This window comes from Nannospalax galili, unplaced genomic scaffold (assembly GCF_000622305.1).
Source record: "Nannospalax galili isolate Female #2095 unplaced genomic scaffold, S.galili_v1.0 scaffold1162, whole genome shotgun sequence".
NCBI classification, from domain to species: Eukaryota; Metazoa; Chordata; class Mammalia; order Rodentia; family Spalacidae; genus Nannospalax; species Nannospalax galili.
Window position 1 is genome coordinate 1127663 of NW_008348999.1, and position 14105 is coordinate 1141767.

Here is a 14105-nt window from a genome sequence, read left to right on the forward strand (position 1 = left end):
CGTCCAAGTATGAAGACCTGAGTTTATCCCCCAGAACCCATGTAAAAAACCCAAGCATTTTGGCACATGCTTATAAACCCCAGAGGTGGAGAGATAGAAGCAGAAGGATCGCTTGGGCTTCCTGGAGAGCCAGCCAAACCAAATTGGTGAGCTCCAGATAAAATTAAGAGTCCCTGCCTTAAAAAACAAGTACAAAAAAAGCAGTTCACCCCCAAAACAAAACAAAATAAAATAAAACAAAAAAGGAACAACTGAGGAAGACATCTGAAGATTCTGAAGTTGATATCTGGCCTCAACACTCAGGTTCACATGCACATTCACATATAGGAACATGCATCTACATAGCACACAGAGAAAAGGAAGACATTTATCTCTAAGGTAATTTCTCAAATGTTTCTTGTACAGCGAAAATGTTGAATTCAAATATGATTAATTCAACACAAGTTAAAAGTCTTGGTAAAAATGTCATATTGCATAATAGTATTTGCTATGGCTGAATTCCATTTTTTGGTTTCTTCTGTCAGGCTATTTAGTTGTGTGTGTGTGTATGTGTGTATGGGAGCATAAGTTGAATGAAAAATATATTCCTGATAAATTTAGTTATGCTAATATCCTTTATTTGCATTATTTGTTTTTTACTGCTAGGACACAATGAACATTTATATTTTATTATGCAAACTCCATCTACCTGTGCTGTATGCCAAGGGTCCAGGCTGCTTCTGATCAAATCTTGGCAAAGTCATTGACTCACACTACATCTGGAATCCAATTTACTTTACTTAGCCTGCTAATACCGTTGGCACTGTTCTGAAAGGTAGCCTGTTAGCTCTTCATCTAAGTAATTGACACAGCTAAGGTTCAGATGAGCCCTTGCATTTGATTCGTTCACAGACCATTAACCAAGGCAATTTTATTTTCACTCCCATACCGACTTACTCTTCAAGTTGCTGATTCCCTTAGCAATTGGATTTAGTAGACAAAGGTGAATAAGAGTTATTGTTTACCAAATTCAAATGAAGCTCTCAGTTTAATTCCTTAATGTTAACTGCAATCTCTATGCCTTTTGAATTTAAAAAATGCAAACTTGTTTAAAATAATAATACCCTCTTTGTATTGTAATCGTGTTCATAGTCATGATACATAAGCATAGTCAATGCTAGAGTTGTAAACAAAGTGGAGATGCACCTCCAGGCATGGTCAGTTCCATACCTTATTATGGTCCTGTTTTTCCATTCATTTCTCTGTACTGACAAACATTTTGTACCTTATAAAATCAGTGCATTTTATCAGAGGTTTTCTCTTTGGAAGGTAATAAAGTTCTGCATAATATTGTCATGTTTTTGTTTTAGCTATATATGACCCCAAAAGATTCAGGTAACATTAAAAAATTTAAAGATTTGTATACATATGTGTGTGTGTGTGTGTGTGTTGTTTGTGTAACAGAGTATAAGTACCTTCATACCCTTCAAGGCCAAAAGAGGGCATAAGATCCCTGGATCTAGAGTTCCAGGCACGACTGGAGTGCTGAGAACTGAACTTGGGTCCTCTGCAAGCACATATACATTCTTAGCCACTAAACAATTTCTCTAGCCTCAAATTTTCAAATTTTTCATATAAACTGTCAGCAAAACAGAGTCTTAGAACTAAGAGAAATTCATGAAATATTAAACAAAACATGATTGCTTTTAATGGTATTTTAAAATTATTCCTAAACTATTTTCCTTTTATTTTTTAATGTCAAAAGTATAAAAAGATATAATAAATATAGTAGAAAAAAGGAAACATGTTTATTGACTCAATAACAGCACTTGGTCCATTTGGCTTCAACTTTTCCAAGTGTTTTGTGACATATTTTCCTGGAGAGACACAACACACACATTTATTCACCCCAGAAAGGAAACACAGGACAAATTGAAGTAATGACTGCACAAAAGTCCAGCTTAGTGAATCAATGAGTTTTTACTGGGGCTCCTACAGGAGTATGGGTGAGGGGCTATTCACAGAACCAGGGTGGATTCAAACAGGCAGTTGTATCATGGGAACATCCATAGCAACACAGGTGACAGCTTGTGAAAACTGCAACCAGTAGGCAGCAAGATAGGTCAAAAAATCTCTCCGCTGCAACTACAGAGTCTCTTTCCCCAGCAGTTTTCATTCCTTCTATACAACTAGGATGGGCCTTCAAGAACCTTCCAAGTTTCCACTCTTGCAGACAAGAGAATTTTTGTTTACCTTCTGAATCTCACAAGCCTCTCCCCAGTCCTGGAGGGAATATTGCTATTTGGAGGAAACTGCTGTAGCGGTACACTCTCTTGTGACAGCTTTTTCAGCAGTGCAAAACAGGAGGAGCGAGAGAAACAAGAGAGATCAAATCCTCAATTGATGGCTCTACCATCTCAGATTGGAGGAGTTGTCAATCAGAAAGATTTGATAATCTTTCCAAACCCACATCATTACCTTGTGTGGGCAACTCAGATTCACTCAGATTCTTGAATCTATTTGTTTACACAATTAAAATCACTGCTAATGAAAGGTACTGTGGATATTTTGATATATGATGGCTAAACAACTGTGGGTATTTATGAATGGCCATTGTTTTTGCCTATTTTCAAATATAGGTAAATCTTAAGTTATTGGAAGCACTGGACAGGTCCTGCTGCCTGTTTCTGGAATAACTTGACCTTTGCTTGACCTTTGGACCCTACTCCCACTCCAGTGGGAACCCAGCAGCACCTGCTCCTCCAGCACTCTGTTTTCAGCCACCACCCCTGCCATTTGAGCCAGGCCTCTTCCCTTCTCTGGCGTAAGACAAGAGCAGGGTCACAAGGCTATGTGGGCAAATAGGTCAGTTAACCACAACCCAACACATTTGACTTTGGCAGCTCCAGGCCTCTGACCCTCAGTGAGGGGTGATGTCCCAGATTTCCAGCCTTGATTTGCAGGGGCCCATTCTTAGTCCTGGGGTTCATAGGGCCTTGTGCTCTAGCCTTATGTTCAACCCTTGTCTCAGGGTCCTGACCTTGCCCTTGGACTTGTGCTCTGAGAACTTGTTAGGGTTATACCTCCTGGGCTTTGAAACAGTCACCATATCAGGGGCTTGGCTAGACCTGGCAACAGAGCTGTTGTCTTAAATCTCCCCACTTTGTAAAACCAACTGGGAGGTTTGAGGCCTCTGAACCTCATTGTCCCAAACCCCCAGACCTCACCACCACTGCTAGTTCCAGCATCTCAGTGGAAGGAGCATTGGCTCTGGTGTCCCTGAGAGACTAGAAGCCTGGGGAAAGACACAGGCACAAATGGAATTTTATGAATTATTTTTTTGAAATAAAAAAGAGTCTTAACAGGAAATGCTTATAATCTCAAAACTCTAGAGGGAGAGACTAAAAGATTACAAGTTTGGCAAGACTTTATCAAACACCAATAACAAAAATTTTATGCTTTTATTTCTTTGGTGCCATACGGCTCAGTTTTGAAAAAGCTACACTTTCTTAATAAGTTCTTATATATTTTAATTCGATGAGTGGACAAGTAGAAATATGTCATTTTAAAGCTTCATCATAGTCAAGGAAACAATGAAAACAGAAGGGACAGTTACAGAATGGGATAAAATCATTGTCAGCTACATTTTTGACAGCAGATTAATATGTACAATATATAAAGAATTAAAAATAGCCTCCTAAATAATCCAATAACTAAATGGGCAAATAAACATATAGTTCTCAAAAGAAGAAGTACAAATGACCAAAAACTACCTTAAAAATGTTTAGAGTCCCTAGTTATTAGGGAATACAAATCACAGCTACCTTGGGTTTCTACCTCACCCAAATCACAAAGACTATCAAAAAAAACAAAACAAAACAAAACAAAAACAAAAACAGAAGCTGGGGAGGATTAAAGCAGTAGGGTTGAGGTGGGGGATGTACGTGCTCGGTACAAGAGAATGCAAAGTGTGAATTAGCTCTACCACTTTATAAATAAGTAGAGAGTCCTCAAAACTAAAGAAGAATTACATATGATCCTGCAGTACTATTCATGATACAGGGAAAGTGGGATGTCCTTGAAAGTGTTGGGGGTTTCCTCTCCTCAGGTGCACATAGTTCAGACAGTAATGGTGCCAGATAAGTCAAAGGCCATCAGAGCTGTCCCAAGCCAGTGGCTTCTAGGTCCTTTGTGTCATGACTGGAAGAAGAAATTTCATGGATCACAGAACAGATGATCTTTTAGAAGGTCCATAGATCAACAGGGGGGAGCTCAAGAGATGGAAAGAAGGCAGAGCTCCCATACAGAAGGAGAGGGTCCTAGAAATGTGGTTCCACTGAGGTTTTTAGCCCAGGGCCTTTTGGAAGAACTTATGGCAGAAACTGGGATGGGGCCTGGGGAGGGAAATGAGCTGGTCAGCTCAATTGTCTCAGCCATGAGGTGTCTAGTGCCTCTCGGTTTCAATCAAGTCTTCATGTTCTTTCCAGGCAGGGTGCTCATCTAGGGAAAAAGAGATCAGGAGAAACCAGATGGGGAGCCATAACTCTCATTTGATGTGTCTGGTCTCTGGCCAGCATACAGCCAAGTGCCTTGGATCCTGACCAAGCACACGCAGTAGACAGAACTAATGTTTCTGGGTCCCTTTTCTAAAACTGCCTGATCAGTTTCTTTCCTTGTTCTCATGATTTCTAGTTATATTCCAAATGGAATCTTAGCATACAGTGGAAGCCCCTGCAATCCATGTTTATTGTGGTAATAGTCACATTAACCAAGATACAGAATCAGCCTATATATCCATCAATAGATGAATGGATAAATAAAATGTGGTACATATATACATCTATCGCATATATGCGGTCCGATAGAGTTTTATTCAGCCACGAAGAAGAAAATTATGTAATTTGCATCTGAAAATGGATCAAATGGAAGATCATCATGCTAAGCAAAGAAAGACAAACCTAGAAAGGCAAACATCATGTTTTCTCTCATATATGGGATATATGCATAGATGTACATATACATATATACACAGGTATATGCATGCATGTTGTTATTGGCTAGGCATGTCCTCTGAGAGAAATAGAACTGATTCCCAAAACCCTAAGAGACTCAGAGGGGGAGGGTCTAGGGATGGAAGCTGAGGACAATGGGAAATGCTGAAGATACACTGGCAGCTCTGAGCACACTGGGAAGTGCAGGGAGTGCTGGGAAGCAGAAAAAGATTCGCCATCTGGGAAGCAGAACTTTCCATGATCCCAATGGCATGGATCTCAAATATGGGAGAGAAAGAGGTCCTGGGTGTGTATGCCTTTAAGCGACCCTCTTCCGAATAGTATAAATGTTGTTAGCAAGCCCAAATAAATATTCTTATTTCCCAAACTGTAATTTAGGAGGAACATTGTGGTGGTTTAATTAGAACTGTGCTTTTGAGGATGCCAGAGAGGCCACATGGGTCTCTCGGGAAAATTTGGCTCCAGGCATGTATTACACAAAAGTAGAGTGGATACTGTTTTAGAGGGAGAAGTTAGACCATGGGAGGGAGAAAGGGAGCAGACAGGGCAGTGGGAGATGAATATGACAGAAATATATGATATACACATATGAAAATGCCATAATGAAACACATTCATTTGGACAATGAATATACTTTAATTATAAAATAAATAATGAGTTACTGGTTAAGAAATACATTAAAATAACATGTAAGTTCTCTTAGAGTTCTTCCACCAAACAAGAGGCCCTAAGCCTGCTAAGAAACCAAATATTTTTTCCATTATTGATTGGTTGCCTTGCTGTTCAAATATTCTAAAGTGTTGATGCTATTATCCTACTCAAATTAATTTTATGTTCTTTGGCCAATGCTTTCTGAGTATCTGCTTTTCCAACTTGATCCCTTCCTATTATGCCTATGTACAATGAACACTCATCTATGAAAATCTCTTTGGAAATATTTTTATTGCATCTTCTGAGCTGCCATAACTATTTTTAATCCTTCATGATTAACCATTTGCTTGGATTTTCAAGTGGGCATTTTCTTCTTTGCTCAGCCTCATGCTTATTCTTCTCAGGGATTATTGGCAACATCTCAAATCTATCCTTCTGAAAATTTTATATATTTCAAACTCTTCCTTCCCTGTTCCTTATCTTGATTGATGCCATAAGTGATATTTTAATAAGCTATATGGGATAAAGCTGGAGACATTTGTGACTTCTCTCTCTGCCTGGCCTACATGTATCCCTTTTACCCAGCCCTGCTGCTCACTACTTCATGCTGTGGAGGCTGAGATCCTCACCCTCATGCCATCAATACCCTTACAGAAATTATGGGCTGTATTTTCTTGCACTTGCCTTTATCTTTATTCATCTTTTTGGTTCCTTTTCAAAACTAAAAAATTCAGGCCTGGTCCATAATATGTATAATTGAGTAAAAATACTTGTAGCTTGATCAGGTTTGATAAACTGAGTTCAGTTCCTAGAACCTGCAGATGTGCTGGTATACACCTGTAATCTGAGCTCTCCTGATAAGAGAGGTAGAGACAGGAGAATTAGCCAGAAGCTCAGAGACCAAGAAGCCTGAACTACTCAATACAACAACAGAAACAAGAGACCTTGTTCAAACCAAGGTAGGAGAGAACTGATGTCTGACAAGTAGTCCTCCAACCTCCACACACACTGGTAGCATGCACATGCCCACCCCCAAATGTATACATACATTCACATATCACACTAAATAAATCAATATTTTTTAATTACACATTTATGACAAAATTATTGCTAGACACCTTAATCAAATCAATTTTTAAACATATGCTTTGGTTTATGCCTCCATATATAATACAGCTGTGTGGATCCAAGCTTCTCTATTCTGGTTGCCTAGACAACTTACAAATCATGGAAAATATTCTCACTTCTCTGGTAATAATGATTTTAAACCTTCACAATGTTTCTCAACTTCCTCAGCTCTTCTTTTTCAAACAGATGACTCCAGATTTCTATTCCTGAGACATCAGAGACTCCTCAGGCAGAATGTTCTCTATTTGTGACTATACCACTATAAATACTTCATATACTTAAGGTTTAAGCATTCCACAAGAATCAATAAGATTAGTAATAGAGATTATTTTCTTTGCTTTTTGAGACAAGTTCTCACAATACAGTGTAGGTTGGCCATGGATTTGTAATCCTCTTGCATCAGTCTCCAAAGTATAGGGATTAGAGAGACACACCTATTTCCCCTCTTCCTTTCTTCCTTCCTTCCTTCCTTCCTTCCTTCCTTCCTTCCTGCACCCCTTTCACCATCCCTCCCTCCTTTTCCTTTTGCCCTCCCTTCCCTCTCTCCTTTCTTCTTCAAATGCTGTTGACTGAATTCAGAGCTTCACTCATACCAAACACACACTATCTACCATACATCTCCCGTCCTTATCTTAAATGAATTTTAAAGGCATTTTTTTGAAAAGTAAAACTACTGGGACTAGAGAAATGGTTCAGCAGTTAAGAGAACTTGCTGTTCTTCCAGAGAACCCAAGTTCATTTACTAACACCCACACTTGGAGGCTCACACCTGCCTATGACTTCAGTTCCAGGGATCTAATGCCCTCTTCTGGCCTCTACAGTTACCTTCATGCACATACCTACACTCAGACACACATATCCACATGAAGTATTAATAAAGAAATCTTTATAAAGAAAGTGAAATACTGAATGCAATAAACAAAGGCATACACACATCAGAGTGTGTCCTGACTTTGTCATGTATTCTCTTTCTGTGGTAATCTCATCAGTAAGAGGGGATTAATTACTAGCACTATTTTACTTTTATTGTGTGGGAAACCTGCATAGCAGTGTTTGGTGACTTCATCTTTCCTGGAAAAATTGTATGATGTAATATTTAAGAAAATATTTTTATGGCTAGGTTTTAGGATCAAATTAAAGATAATTACAACTCTTTTTACCTAAAAAGTTTCTATATTTGAACATAAAATATTCAGAAGAGAATGGTTTGCCACTGTATATAAGATAGAATTATAATGTATTTTCACAAAATTGCTATACACAAGCTGACATATAAAGCACAGTAATTACCGAGGTAAATTTAAGAATGACAGTAACATCTGCATATTTTACTACTACTACACTACTACAAGAATTCTGATTCCATAGAATGCACATTCTTCTTTTAAGGAGATACATTTGTTTGTGAGTTTCCTTAGGAAATGTCTCTATCAAAATTTATCTTGCTAAACTTTTTACTTCTAAATACTGTTGCAATGTTTCTTGCAGCTGCAATTGGTTTGACAATTCATGGGTTAAAAAAAGTATTAATGGGACTGGACAGATGGCTCAGTGGTTAAGACAAAAGAATACTTCCTGTTCTTCCAAATGACCTAAGCTTGATTCCTCATACATCAGTCATCTCACAATTCTCTGTAGCTCCAAATCCAGGGGATCTGATGCCCTCTTCTGGTCTCCATTGCACCTGCAAACCTGCAACACATACACACACACACACACACACACACACACACACAAATCAAAATAAACTTTTAAAGGACTAATGCTATCTTTCTTATCAATTAACTGTTGAATTGTTGTAAAGTGTAAACTATTTCTCAAAGGCACTGAGTATGCCAGATTTCCTTAGCCTCTGATTCATGGGAAATTCAAGAACAAGAGGCTTTAAGAGAAGATTAGAAGTTGTTGGGATTGAAAAGATGGCTCAACAGTTAAGAGTGCTTGCTGCTCTTGCAGAGGAATGGAGTTAGGAAACCAACACCAACATCTGTCAACTCATTAGAATCTGTAACTCCAGGACCCAATGCACTGTGGACACCCATACACATGACATGTACACACAAATCACTCACACACACAAATCACACACATACCCCCACACAACCACACACACACATACACAAATAAAAATACAATGAATATTTTTTAAAAAGAAAATTAGAAGTTGAAAGAATAAAAAAGAATATTTCTTGTTCCATGTGTGCTATCTGTGCATCTCTGCAAAGAGTACTTTTCAGAATCACCTCTTCTGCTAGCCTCAACTGCATTCTTGTAAAAATGAAAAAAGGGGGAGAGACTCTTGGGGCCTACCTATCTCTGAGGATCTATAGGCAGTTAATGGTTGCATACTTTAAGAGGAAGAAACATTTTATTAAATGGTGTAGCCACTGGCAAATTGCCCATGTTTCAGTAAATAACCCTCATCTAAAACCCAGTAAGTAACCCTAATAAAACTCACTGGGTCATCAAAAAATGATATGAAGGTAGAAAAGGGGGACATGCTAGGTGAGGACAAGGATCAGCAGGAATAGGAGGGGACTAGAGAGTGTAATGGGAGTGAACAGCATCAAAATACATCATATACTTGTATGAAATTATCATAATGAAACCAATGATTATTTATAACTAATATATGCTCTCATAAAAAGAGAGAAAATATATCAAGGAAAAATCAAGGCAATCTTCAAGCAACCCCAAGCACAGTCGTGTTTTCCTTCTGGCTTTTTAATTTTTTCCATCACCCAAGTAACAAATGCTTTTAATTAAATTCTATCCATGTGGAAAATAAATAAATAAATTCTTCATCGTTATCTATGGAGTCCTTCCAACCAAGATGTTTACTTAAATGTTAATGCTTTTTCTTGCTCCCATCTCTTCCCACTGTAAGCAATGCAGACACTTTCCATGCACATATGCCTCCTGGTTTGCATTCTCTTAGCTTTTACAATGAAGATAGCCACATCTTTTTTATTAGTTAGTAGAAATGTTTTTAAGTAAACTCATGAATGATGACAATCCTTTAAACCCTCACTCACATTCTCTTTCTCCAATCTCTGTTTTCTGCTGCTCCTGAGCTTGGATTCTGCTCTCAGTTAGATGGGTTAAAAACTCTTCTTTTCCTTTCCTTAAAGTCTTACCTTGCATTCATTGTTCTAACCAGAAAGAATCGTGTTCGAAATCTAAGCCAGGTTCATCTGTCTCTTTCTAAAATAGACGTTGCCATTATTTAGAAAACTTGGTGCAAAATTCTTGTCATGCCAATCAAAACTTCCAAAATAAGGTTTAAAACTGTCTTAGGGGGAGACTGGAAAAATGGCTTAGCAGTTAAGAGCACTTGCTGGAAGAACCCAATAGAGGGATGCTTTTGGAAGCCCTTGTCAAGAAACTCCAATGGACTCTCATATGAACTTTTGAAAATTGCCCTGACTTTTTTCTAGTTCCCTGTTTAGAACTTGTAATGCTAATTACTCTTGCCTTTACTTCTCCTTCACATCTCCTATTCATGATTCAAGGACTTTGTTTTCCCCTTAGAGACAAGCGTTATGCCATTGGGGAGTCTTTTAGATAGACCCACTGAAGGGGTACCCCAATGGTCTCACCCTGCCTCCGTGTTCAGCATGAAAGAAGCCAGAGTGGTCTGCATCCTTATTCCCTATTGGCAATTGGGGTAACCCCTTCATAGGATGGTGTGATAAGAATAGGAGGTTGGAATTGGCTAGGCAGTTAGGGTAAAAAGACCCCAAAGAAATGTTTCTGGGCTAAATGTCAAAATGTACTTGGGCCTGTTAGGAACATACTTTGTTCCAAACGCCAAAAATGTCAAAAGTATTTGGAAGCTTGTATCTAGTCCTTAAAAGATTTTAGGGTTTTATTAATGGTTCACTTCATGTCATCATCTCCATCTTCATAAATTTTCTTTAGAACATTCGTTAATCCCTCACTATGATCTGTTTCAGCATCGTACACAGGCTTTTTTTTCTCTTTGCAGTCTTTTTCAACCTGAGTCAAGTAGTCCCATTGTGTGTTTTCTGCTTTCTTTTTACATAAGATAATAACTGTATCAGTCTTGACTTTTTTGGAACTGCCTTCGACAGAGATGGATTTCAAAAGGTAGCTCACAACCATGGAGTAATTCTTACCATTTAGATTCTTTACCAAAAGATCAAATGACCTCTCTGTGAAATGTACCTGCATGTTCTCAGTGGGAATCTTTTGAACTCCAGTTAAGGTAATATAGATTTTCATGAACTTATCTGAATGATCCCACCCATAATTGCTGATCTTCACCATGTAAGCTGTTCTAATGGGAGCAACCACTGCAACTGGCTTTTCATTGTAGCAGCAAATTCTCCATTTCTTACTGTAGGATTTAGTTTAGATAAATATTAAACTTCCTCCATTAGTACCGTGATCATTTTAAGAAAGTTATATGGCATTCTTGTTGAATTGTAAAAAGGAAGTCTTGCATAATGACAATGGTATGTTTTGTATTTTTGTTTGGCTTGGAGTAGAAAATAAAAGTGTTTGCTTACCTGTAAATATATATTAGGGTTACCTCTTCAGAGAGGGGAATGTTGGAGGGGAGGGAGTGGGCATGGATTTGGTAAAACACCTTATATGCATGTATGAAATTCTCAATAAAGTTTTTGTAAAATTAAAAAAAAAATATTGATGCACTGGAAATTCAAATAAATGCCCTGTATGAAGAAAAAAAAGAGCACTTGCTGCTCTTCCAGAGGTCCTGAGTTTGAGTCTCAGAATCCACGTATAAAGATTCAAAACCACCCACCTGTAACTCTAGCTCTAGAGGATTCAGAGGATCCAATGCCTTCTCCTAGACTCCACAGACACCCACACAGATGACGTTTACTCACACAGACCCTTCCACACAATACAGATAGATAAAAATAAATCTTAAGCCCTATCGCTGAAGACACTACATACATGAGCTGTTGAAGAAACAAGGAGAAATCAGGATGGTGCTGACTTCGGATCTTCATCTCTACTGGCTAGCGTTCATAGTGCTGGAAGATGCTATGCATACTATCAGAAAGAAAAAATACAATCATCAACCATACCCAGTTGTGAATCCTGCGAACTAATACTACATTGGCAAGATATGCTCACTGGTGCATTAGTAGCACTAATATTATGGGAGTAACCAACCACTCTCTAATTGGATAAAAGTGTATTTCATAGTATGGAGCCCATGCCTGACACTGGTATCAGGCTTAGTAACCTGAGACTGGACAGATCACAAGGCATAGGAGAGAGCATAATACTAGCTTTTTACTAAATAGTTATCCTTTTAAACTGACTCCAATGACATATTATTATACCCATAGATTAACATGTCTTTCAACTTTCACCAGAGAATTTTCCTTGTGTAACTGATGATGCTTACCAGAGAAATTTCAACTGGCCAAAGTGCAGAGAACAAGAGGCAACAGAGTGCTTGTCCTTGAATAAGATGCCCATATCAAACTTCTGCCTTCCATGGCTCAGGGATTGCTACAAAAGAGGGGGGAAGAAAGATTGCAAGAGCCAGAAGTGGTGAAAGTTCCCAAGGAAAGTTTATTTATTTATTTATTTATTTAGTCTTTTTTGAGACAGGGTCTCCTTGTAGCTGCAGCTGTCCTGGAACTCACTACATAGATTAGGCTGGCCTAGAACTCACAGAGATCTTCCTGCCTCTGCCTCCCAAATGCTGGGACTAAAGGTCTGTGCCACCATGCCCAGCGGAAAGATTTTTTTTTTAGACAGCTGGTCAATTACTCATATGAACACAGAGCAATGGTGACAGCATGCACAAATCCTATGCAAGCACAAACCAGAAAAAATTCCAGCACTGACATGGGGAAGTGGGTAAGAAATCCCAACCCAGGCTAACGAAATTGTGGCAACTGATGGCTGCTGAGAGGATGAGAGACAGTCTCTTTTAAGGATGTGATTCTTGGTGGGTTAACCAGGCTCTAGTGGATTGACCCACACTGAAGGACATTTGGGGACACAAATTAGCCTCTTTAGGCCTTATTATATATATGACAGAGGGCATTGATTTGGGATGAGGCAATAAAGGCTGGAATCTATAAATTTCAAAAATTCAATAAATAAATCTTTATAAGACTGCCTTATGGTCTCAGCTTATAGTTTCCTACACTATCATGATAAATATTCCTCCATGAATCCAAGTCCAAACAGCCCAACCACTTACCATTTTACCTAGCACTTTCTCATCTTGATAATTTATTGAGATTAAAATATCTGTACTGTCAAAATGCCATTCATTTTTTCTGTGTGTATGATGCATATATATGATGTATGCATGTGAAATATGAACGTTTTAGTGTCACAGCACATATGTGGAGGTCAGGGGGTGTCCTAGTTTGTTTCTTCATTGCTGTGACAAAATACTTTGATCAATATCAACTTGGGGAGGAAAGGGTTTATCCAGCTTACATCTCCCAGGTCACAGTTCATCAGGGAGCCCAAGGTAGGAACTCAGGGCAGGAACCTGGAAGCAGGAGCTGGAGCACAGGCTATAGAGGAATGCTGTTTACTGGCTTGTTCCCCTGGCCCCTGCTCAGCCTGTTTTCTTATGCAACACAGGCCCACCTGCCCATGGGTGGCCCTCCCACATTACTCAACAATCAAGGTGCCCCATGGACATGGCCACAGGCCAGTCCAATGAAGGAAGTTCCCCAACTGAGGTTCCCTCAAGCCAGGTGTGTCAAATTGACACTAAATCTATCCAGCACAGGGGACAAGCTTGGGTTCTTTCTTTTCTAGAAGCTCCAAATGAGAACATTGCAACACTGGAGACCAAACCTTAATACATGAGTGCTTAGCGGGCAAGAATGCTTAAGTTTTAAGTCACAACACTGCTGAAGTCTCTTTCCTGGTAAAGGGATTGATAACGTAGTTCTTCAGTTAATATTGGAGAGAAAGAAAAGGGAGAAAAAGGTAGAAAGGGAATGAACATTAATAGGGACAGAGAAATATGCAGAGAGAAAGAGATTGGGACAATTAAAAATGTTCCCAGAAAGCTTTAAAAGAACACAAGTCATTGCATTTTATCATATAATTTTAGAAACAAGCTTTCACACACTAAGAATTTCACTGTAACACTACAATTTTCTTAGCTTAAAAATATGAAATTTTTATTTCTCTCTCTCTCTCTCTCTCTCTCTCTCTCTCTCTCTCTCTCTCACTTTCACTCACCCTGGACCTTGCTCAGGTCTCAACATAACTAAGCAAGGATTCACTGCTGGGTGGTGCATGTGGCATCCAATTCCTTCCTCCCAAGGTCCTTGCAACAGCCTGAGGAAAAATTTC

At 38.8% G+C, this 14105-nt stretch overlaps 1 pseudogene; it reads right to left on the reverse strand.

Moving 5' to 3' along the window:
- Positions 1-10613: 10613 nt before the first annotated feature.
- Positions 10614-11130, reverse strand: LOC103744401 (annotated as a pseudogene).
- Positions 11131-14105: the final 2975 nt, after the last annotated feature.